Genomic DNA, 10184 nt, shown 5'->3' on the forward strand with positions numbered 1-10184 from the left:
TTATCGGCCCCTTGGTCCCCATTGCCTCACCTGCTGGGCTCCAGCAAGGGGCTGGGGGGCTGGGGTAGGGGTGGAGGGGGCAGGTCACACAACTATCCAAACACCCCCATCCAGGCTGGCGGGAGGGTGAGCCTTGGCCTTGGGGCTGGCAGATGAGGACAGGGCTCGGGGGAGGCCCAGACGCCAGTGCTCCTGGACAGGGCACAACTGTAGTTAAAGCCCAAGTGTTTACTTTATGTTGTCACCATGTTTGCATCCATAAAAGCGTGTCGTCCTCGTGGAGGCTGGGGGGCGGGGGGCGGGTGTGTGGGAGGTGCCTGTTAGGTTCCGTGCCCGTGAAGGCACCTTCTACCTAACGGTTCAGATTCAGCTTTTCTTAGATCCTTAACCTCCGCCAGAAACGCCAAGGGTCCTGGGAGTTCAGGACTCCAGGCTGGAGCTCGAAGACTGTCTAGATTCTAAAGAATCCCAGACTGTATGCTTTTGCTTCCCCCACCTGCAGTGGGAGTGTCACTGTGGTTTTCCTCGTGTTTACATCGCCCTTCCCTCCCCCCACTTCTCCTCCCTCAAGAGCTGTCCTCACTGCCAGCCCCATCCGACCTCAGAGAGGGTGGAGCTGGCAGGCAGGACGCCAGCTTCCTGCAGACCCGCTCCGACTTAGCAGTTCCCTGGACGTTCCTGGGTGAAAGGACAGGCAGCCTGGGCACCCTCTGACCCGCCTCCTGGGACAGGCCGCCTCCTGGGACAGGCCGCCTCCTGGGGACAGGCCGCCTCCTGGGGACAGGCCACCTCTGGGGACAGGCCGCCTCCTGGGGACAGGCCGCCTCCTGGGGACAGGCCGCCTCCTACGGACAGGCCGCCTCCTGGGGACAGGCCGCCTCCTGGGGACAGGCCGCCTCCTGGGGACAGGCCACCTCTGGGGACAGGCCGCCTCCTGGGGACAGGCCGCCTCTGGGGACAGGCCGCCTCCTGGGGACAGGCCACCTCCGGGGACAGGCCGCCTCCTACGGACAGGCCGCCTCCTGGGGACAGGCCGCCTCCTGGGACAGGCCGCCTCCTATGGACAGGCCGCCTCCTGGGGACCGGCCGCCTCTGGGGACAGGCTGTGCTCTGGATGGTTCCCTGGGTATCTGCGAAGGGGCTTATCCTTGGTGTTCCAAGTGACAACCCCTCCATGTCAGTTCAGCTCAGGGGTTGTTCCCCTCCTGGCAGTGGCCTTCCTTCCTTCCTTCCCTGAGGGCTCCTCTCACTGCAAACAGGGGCCTCATTACCACCCCCAGTGAGGGACCTGGGTCCTCAGGAATGGGGTAAGGATGACTGCCCTCCATCCACCCTGTCCAGGCCAAAGCCCAGGCTGTGCCTAAAATCCATTTCTGGAGCAAAGAAAAACAGACACCCAGCACCTCCTGGACACACAGACCTTACCTCCCACCCCACACATGTTCCTCCCACACCCAGAGACACCCCGCCACCCTCCCTGTCTCTCTCCAGGACGCCCCCGAAATGCACCCTCTATGCGGGGAGGCGGCATCGAGGAGCAGGCAGGGACATGGCCTGTTAGAGTCACAGAGTCTCTGCCCCTTCAAGCTGGAGTCGGTAACAGCTTCGCGGAGGTGACTCTAGACCAGCTGTGGGCAAACTACGGCCCGCGGGCCGGATCCGGCCGTTTGAAATGAATAAAACTAAAAAAAAAAAAAAAGACCGTACCTTTTATGTAATGATGTTTACTTTGAATTTATATTAGTTCACACAAACACTCCATCCATGCTTTTGTTCTGGCCCTCCGGTCCAGTTTAAGAACCCATTGTGGCCCTCGAGTCAAAAAGTTTGCCCACCCCTGCTCTAGAGCCAGGCCAAGGCTCCCCCTGCCCCCCCCCCCAATGCCATTCTTGGGTGACCCGTGTCCGCTTGTGTGCCTCAGTTCCCTCATCAATAAAATGGACAATCACAGTCCCCCTCCCTCTCGATGTTGAGAGAAACAGGTGAGGTTCGTGGCGCCAGGCAGCCTGTGGCAGCGACGAGGCCTTGTGAATGTTGCCACGAAGGCCATGGTGCTGGGACTTGACGCCTGGCCAGGTCCCATCAGGCCGAGTCCATGGGCTCCCTGCTCCCTGGGGAGCTCGAGGCCCAGCTTCCTGCTCAGCCCTTGCCACAGTGCTGGGCGCAGAGCAGGTGCTTGCAAAGGGCCAGGTTCATTATTTGGGGGAGGAGGAAGGATATGGTGGCCTGTCACGTAAGCCTGACCCGCCCCCCCGACTGCCCCTCAGGTAAACAGAGTCCCTCTGAAGCCTCGCATCGGTGGAACAGGACCCCCATGGGGAGGTTCAGAGAGGCTGGGTTCACTAGAGAGCCAGAAGGAGCCTTGGAAGTCAGCCTGTCCGACCCTCCTGTGCCCGACCCCATCCTACAGATGAGGAAACTGAGGCCCAGAGGAGCAGGGCTGCACCAGGTCTCACTGGGTCAGAGGCAGAGTCCCAGGCAGTGCTCTGACCTTTGAGGGGCTGGCGGGCATTGGGCTGAGCAGGGCCTGCTGTGATCAATCTCAGTCACCCCGCCTGGCTTGCTTCCCCCCTTCCTCCCCCCCGCCACCCTCCCGGCCAGGGTCCTCCCCACCCCCCACAGCCCCAGAAGCCAGAGCAGACACCCAGAGGGGATGCTGGGTCCCGCCAAGCCGGAAGGAGAAGCCCAAATATTTAGTCTGGGTGGAAGGAGCAGGGTTCAGATCCTGCCCGGTGGCCCTTCCCCCGGCCCCATGCCAGGAACCACATCCCAGAGGGGTGTGAGCCCCACCCCCTGACATGTCCTGTGGCCCCATCACAAATACTTTTTACTCAAACATGTTCTGGTACCGGAAATGCCACCATTCATTATTCCTCTGGGTTAAGGCATCATGTCCTGCTGCGAAATTCCCTTCCCCGAAGTAGTACAAGTAGCAGAAAGAACAGTAATAGTAATAACAATAATGGCAACTCCTGCATGCACAGGGGTGTACAGTTTATTTACGGCTTTCACAGGCCCCAAGGCCTCATAACAGCTCTATAAGGCTGGACGTTATTGCCATTTTAGATGGGAAACCTGGGCTCAGAGGGGTGTTCCTTGTCAAGGTCATAGAGAGCAGTGGGTGGCAGAGTCCTGGTCCTGTGTCTGGGAGCCATCTCTGCAGAGCTAGGCCTTTAAAGGGAGGCCTCTCCCCAGGTCAGATTGGGGGCCAGGTGCCCCTCGGGCTCCTCCCCTTTTCCTCCATAGCCAGACCCCTGTCCCTGACCTCAAGTCTCTGGCTGCAGTGTGACACCAGATCTGGGTTCCCCAGGGGCCTCTGGGAGCCTCAGTCCTACCTTCCCCTCATCACCCCCAAGTCCTGAGTTCCTCTGGGTTCCTACCTCCATCGTCCCTCACCCTGTGGGTTAGACATGCGTACTCCCAGGCCCCACTTAGCTCTACAGGATCAGACATCAGCGACTGGGGCTTTAGCAAGGGTTCCAGGTGGTGCTACATGCAACCACCGCCTCTTCCTCAAGTTGGGAAGCACTGTTGTAGCAGACCCCACCTCTTCACTCTCCGGCTCATACCCTCTGTGGCTCCCTGTTGCCTACAGGGTGAATCCTAGCTTCAGCCTGGCCTGGAGGGCCCTCTGACCTGGCCTCCCACCCCGCTCCAGTCCCCTTGCCCAGCCTGCTCCCCTCCACACCCACATGCACACACAGTCCCTCCGACGCTCCTCACCGGCTCCTGAGCGCCACACTTCTCACACTGGGTGCTCCTTCCCATCTCCAGGCCGGTGCCCCCGCCATCCCTCCTGCCTGTCCCTCGCAGCCTCGAAACTTCTTTGACCTTGCAACACCCTCTGTCCCTGGCCTCTCCAGGCAGAGGGGGCCCCAGTGTGGTACCCACTGCTGTACCGTGGCTCAGGAGGTCCCTACGAGCGGCTGCTGTCGCCCTGGAGCAAGACAGCCGCCCCTGGAAGCCTCCCCATCAAGGCCCTTGGCCTGGCTCCAGACGCTGTCCGTCACCCACCCTCCCACCTCCCACTCCGTCCTGAGTGAATGCCCTGCTTACCCCACCCCTCCGCCTTCAAAGATGGAGGGTCCTTAGCATCCCTGCAGCTCGGGGTGAGCTGGCCAGTGACTTCTCACCTCTGAGCCCTGGTTCCCCACATATTGCTGAAAGGTAAGTGCTGACATAGGTGAAATGTGCTGGGTGAGCGACACACCTGCCTCTCCCGGGCTCTTCCGCTCCTTCCTCTCCTCCCTCCTCCTCTCCTTCCTCCAACAGCTCAACCATGTGATTAATGGCTCTAAGAGCCAAGTCTTTCTTAAGCAGCCAGACAATGCGAAGTATTTAACTCATCATTATTTCCTTTATTGCTGTGGTAACAGGAAGTTCAGGGCTAAACTTTATCTTACAGTCATTATAAAGGTTACCCTGTGATTGATAAGTTTACTTCCGACTCTGCCTAAGGGGTTTTAGTGAAGACCTCAATCGCATCCTTTCTTTTAAACGACCCCTCGTCCTTAAAAAAGATGTGGTGGGGAAGACATCGTTATTTTTCAATCCTGCCTGCCATCTGCGGCAGCTCCCAGCCCCGCCAGGCCCAGCTGCCCTGCGCCTCCTCCTGCCTCCTCTCCCTTCCAGCCACCTGGCCCCCTCACTTGCCCGTGTTCGTCTGCATGCTTCATGTTGGAGCCTATCTCCAGGCCTTTGGTTGTGCCCCAGACCAGAGTGCCTTCCCCTGTCATCTGGCAAATGCCAAACCCTGGTTCCAGGCCCAACTCGGTGCCACGCCGCCCTGACTTGCCAACCCGCACCTTCCCTTTCTCCAAGTCCCACTGCCCTTCTCTCACCTTCCGCTCCTCCACGTTTATTGAGCATCTGCTTTGTTCCACGCACTGTTCCAGGGATCCCTCAGGCAGCAAGAGACAGAACCCCTGCCTTCGTGGAACTGACGTTCTCACTGGGGAGAATGACAGGAAACAAATAAACAGAAGAGTTTTGGGGGGTAGTGGCAACTATTAAGGAGAAAGTTAATACAGCCCTGAAGGGGGAAGGGAATGCTGTGCGAGGAGGGGCGGTGGTGGTGAGGAGGGGCCCTATTTTACTTTATGTTGTCCAGGTGGGGTGAGGGGGCAGGCTGTGAGGTCCTGGTGGGGGAGCTTCCGGGCAGGGCGTCCCTGGGGCCAGTGGGGCTGCAGTGGAGTGAGGGAGGGGACGGGGGAGAGATGAAGTCAGAAGCCAGCAGGATCAGACTGGGAGAGCAGGGGAGCCACAGCAGGCTTGGGAGCAAGGGTGCCGTGGGTCCTGCCCTGTGCCAGGCTCTGAGCTGGGCGCTTGCCTTCTAATTTCTCACTGGGTCCTTCTGGCGATTTTGTATTTGAGGCTGGTTTTCAGACCATTTCAAAGGCAGTGGAGGCCCAGAGACAGAAGGGGCCTGCCTGAGGTCACACAGCAGGGAGGCCCTTTCCCTTCTTCCTGAGCCCCTGGCAGGATGGCGGCCAGGGAGGAGCCGGGAGGAAGGTGCCCTGGGGCGGCCTCGCCCCCAGCCTCTCCTCTCAGCATCTGCACATAAATCACCCTGACATCAGGGGGGAGTGGGGGGGGGGCAAGAACAGATTTGACCTCACCTCCGTGGGTGAGTGAGCGCTTCCCAGGCCCTGCACTCTCGCTGAGCTTGTGATTCTTGGCTCTGACATCGGCTGCCCAGCCCAGGGCTCCCAGTGCTGGGCCCACACCACCAGGGAGCCCTGTTTGCCCTGGGCTGGGAAAGGGTTCCGGAGAAAGCGGAGGACCCCACAGGGCCGGAGGATCTGGCTACCAGATAAAGGGTTAGACATACTCAAGTCTTCCTGCCAAAGCGCTGGGTGAGGCTGGAGGGTGTGGCAGGCACAGAGGGCCAGAAGCTCCGGGGGACCGAGGAGGGCCGGCCTCCTCGCTGGGGGCCTCCTTCTCCCCGGGTCACCCCGCCCTGCCCCTCGTGCTGAAAGCTCCGGGTTGTGTCCAGGCGCCTGCGATTGTTTTGGAGCCGGCATCGAGCAGAGGCAGACCGAGGAAGGGAAGACCGCCCCCCCAGCCCTGACTGCCCTCCACCACCCGGCCCCACCCTGAGCCATCGGCACAGCAACCACCAAAGGCGTTTCCCATGGAGTCAGAAGGCCCTGTGGCTTCCCATGGCGCCCCTTGGGGACGATGTGCTGAGACAGCTGACTAACAAGGCGCCCTGCCCTCAGGGAGGGCTGGTCTCCAAGTAAACCTCCTTCTCCACCCCCTGTCAAGGCCTTGGCAGGGGCGGGGCTGGCCTTTCCCGCCAGTCCTCCTCCCCACATGCCATGTGCCACCCCAAGGTTTTCCACACGTGCCTGGGACTCAGAAGCCGCCAGACCTTTGTGCTCATGCCCTTCCTTCCACTCTTGCCTGTCAGCCCGTCATCCTTCACGTCTGGATCAAACCTCCTGCTCCCTCCCTTGTCCTTAGGCACCTGCCCACCCTACACCGCATCCAGGTCAGCGGCCCCTCGGCAAGGGTCAGGCCAGGTGGGGGGGGGGGGGCAGGGCGGGGTGGGAAATCATGGATTCCCGGGTCAGAGGGGTCTGCTGAGCACCTGGCTCTGCCACCTACTCAACGGCTTACAGGCAAGTCTCTGTTGCTCTGGGAGCCTCTGCTTCCAGGTGGGATACGTGTGACTCACCGTGTGAGGACACACAGGGGTGCCACACGAGCGGATACTTGTGAAGGTTCAGCGAAGGACTTAGCAACACTGTCAGTGGCCATCACTAATCCCACAGCTCTAGCTCCAGTGCTGGGCCCCGTGGTCGCCTCCTGCTGAAGGCCCTGCCAGCCACCACAGCAGGACAGGGCACTGAAGGAAGGGCCGCCCATGCTCCCCGGTCCCTCCTCAGGAGGATGGGTTCCTGGCCCAATCAGGCCCTTCCCGGTGCTGGAATTCAGGGAGGTTGGATGTCTGCCCCCATGGACATCCCTTCCAGAGTTGACGGCAGTACGAAGTGTGAGCCCCAAGGGGAGTGGGGGGAAGACACCGACTAAGAAGGGACCCTGGTGGCTAACTGGACTCAAATGAAAAAGCAGAGGCTAGTGGCCACTTCTGCACGGGGCCCCTCACCCACTCTGCATCTATCTCACCGAGCGGCCTCTGCGCTGAACCCGCTGACTGCCCTGCGTTCCTGCCATCTGAGCCAGCCTCTATGAAGGCGCTTCCGAAGTCCTGTTTCAACCAGTAGGACTGAGACTTCCCCAACCAATTGGAGCTGCTCAGCTCTGGCCAATCAGAGGGGCTCTATTCTGACCAATCAAGACAGTGCCTTTTGGAGCAATCAAACGGTGAGGACTTGGAGTCCTCATTTGCATGAGGATCGTCCAATCATGGTCCAGAGGCGGGGACTCCTGTCCATATAAGCGAGCTCCCCTCTGGCTGGGGAAGTGCAAGTTCCCTTTCCTGGGAGGCGGGTTCTCCTGGGCTGAGTCTCCCAGGCTGAGCTGACACACAGGAGCTCTCTTGCCAGAGCAGAGACCAGCATGGAGCAGAGCAGACCTGTCCAGTGGGAGAGGGGCTGCCTCACAGCCCTGCTCCATCACAATTGAGCTGTTTTGCACTGAACAAAATCTCCTTCTTCACAGCACCCCAAATTGGGGCTTCCTATTGGCGCAGAATTGGCACCAACGGCCATTGTTTGATGGAGGCTAACTCCCAAGATGGCCTCTTCTGTCCTGAAAAGGGGTCCGAGCTTTTTCTTACACAGCCTGATGCTTGGTAGGCCTCTCCGGCCTTTATCAGCAAGGGCAGAGCCGGCTGTACCCCCAGTGCCCTCACCTCTCAGGGCGCCTGGCTCTGTGGCCCAGTGGCTGGCTGTGAAGGGAGGCAAGGTGGGAAGGGGGCAGCCTTGTCAGCTGTGGGGGCCCAGCCTGCTCCGAGTTTGTGGGGCTCTGCTGTCCACTGTAGCTGTGGGGGAGCTGCCTGAGCCCAGCTCTGGCTCTGCACAGCCTCACTGTGTGGCCTCGGACAAAGTGCCGCCCTTTCTGGTCCCTGGGAGGGCCGGCCTCACAGGGCAGTGGAGGAGTCTATCCAGGGTGACTGAGGCTGCAGTTGGATAAAGGCCCCCCCCCCCTTCTTCAATCAAAGCTGTTGGTGCACTGGGATGGGGAGAGAAACGGGGAGGGGACAGCAGGGGCCTGGGGATACTGGGAGGGATCTATTGGGGCCCAGTAGGAGTTATTGGGGATGGCAGAGGGTGGCAGGAGGGCAGTGGGAGACCAGGAGGTAAGGGCTGGCAGGTGGCCAGCCTCACCGCAGGCCTCCCCACCTCCCCCTAATGGACCCCACAGAGGCTGCTTGTCAAGGCCTCTCGCCTAATCATCAAATCGTTCCCAGATCCCCTCCTGCGGCCTGACCTCCTCCCAGACTGCGTCCTGAGGAAACATCAGCTGTCAGCCAGCGGGAGTTGGGGACGCCCGTTTGCAGGACAGCAGGGCCCTGCCTGTGCCCCTCCCTGCTCTGGTCAGGGCCCGGGGAAGACTCCTGCCCCCAGTCCCATGTGGAGCGAGTGTTGGTTTAGAAGTCAGCCCTGCTGGGAGCAGGGAATGGAGGCGGGGGAGGGTCCTTGGCTTCCCCGGTTCCTGGCTCCTTCGTCTGTTGAATGGGGACTTCAACCCTGACTCCCGGGATCACTGAGATCGTCTGTGCTGACTCTCAGGGGAGTCAGTGCCCTCTCCCTGCACCCCAAACCAGACTCAGGGGCAGAGTGTGGGCGAGGGCCTGGACCATGCGGCACCTCTCTGCCCATCCCTCTGCCCAACCCTGACATCAGGCTCCCTTAGCTCTCAGCAAGTGCCCCTCATTCCCAGGTGCCCCCAAGACAGCCTCATGCTCATCCATGGAGGTCTGGCTCTCTGCGGCCACCCCCAGGCCGGGGGGGGGGGGGCATCAGGCTCACCACAGCCCCCACGCCCTCTGAGGTCCTATTCCGACCGGCAGTGCTCAGGGCCAGGGGGGCCCCGATGCAGACTAGGTAGGGACCTCCCAGGGTCCCACCATGAACCCTGACAATGCCAGCCCTGTCCCTCATTGGTGTTTCCCCCACTCCCCAGTGCGCCCACATATCTGTGTGTGCACACACCCACACACACGCACACAGAGACACACTTGTGCGCGTGCACAGGCCGGATCAGCAGGGGTGATGAGGAACCGACATCTGCCCGCCAGGTGCACCCCAGCTGTTAATCAGTGCTTGGAAGGAGCCGCTGGTGGAGCAGCCCCCCGGGAGGTGAGGGCAGCCAAAGGTCACCTGAAGTTCCCACAGCCCCTCACGGTGGCCGCATGGAATGAGCCAGGAGCCTGTCAGCCCCTCAGCTGTCTTCTCCCATTTCCAGATGGGGAACCGGGGCTCAGATTGGGGCAGGGACTTAGTGGGGGCCACACATCAGTGGCAGCAGGAGCTGGACTTCCTGCCCAGCCCTTGTGACCTGAGTTGGGCCTCTCTTGTCCCCACCCAGCCCCGGATGTCTGCCCCACACCCACCCTACTCTGTGTTCCCTGCCTGAAAGGAGGGGGACCCAGGGTGCCTTGGCCGCTGTCCCCAGACTCTAAGGGGCCATGGGAGGTGCCGGGCACTCGGCTCTGTAGGAGGAAAGACATCCTTCCAGTCAGAGCTGCCCACACAGCAGAGGCTGGCGCCCCACGGCGTCCTTCATCCCAGCAGGGGCCAGAGATGCTGGGGAGTCAGTGGGTGGGCTCAGTCACCACCGAGTCTGGCCAGCCAAGGTGTTTCTCCGTCCGAGAGTCTGCGTGTCAGTGGCCCCCTGAGTTGAGAATTCCTCTGGAGTTTGGATTAAACGCAACCGCTTCCCCAGGCTCCTTCCAGCCCCCGTACGCCAGGACTTTCTGAGCCTCTAGAACCCTCTTGGCCAAGCCCCGCAGCACGTGAGCAGACAGATCAGGACCCCGATCCCTGTTCATCAGAGACAGCCACGGACTCTGCCTCTCAGAGCCTGAGGGCTTGGTCTGTGAAATGGGGACCGCCACAGTGGCCAGCCTCACACACTGTGGTTGTGGTGGGGATGAGCTAAGGGGCCACCCGTGAACGCCCTGTGAACTCGACCGGAGCTGTGAACTTGACTCTGGCTTGGCAGCTCTGCAGGAGGAGGAGACAGTGGGAGCAAAGGCTGGAGGTGGTTGGAGG

Source organism: Myotis daubentonii, chromosome 9 (assembly GCF_963259705.1).
Source record: "Myotis daubentonii chromosome 9, mMyoDau2.1, whole genome shotgun sequence".
In the NCBI taxonomy this organism is placed as follows: Eukaryota; Metazoa; Chordata; class Mammalia; order Chiroptera; family Vespertilionidae; genus Myotis; species Myotis daubentonii.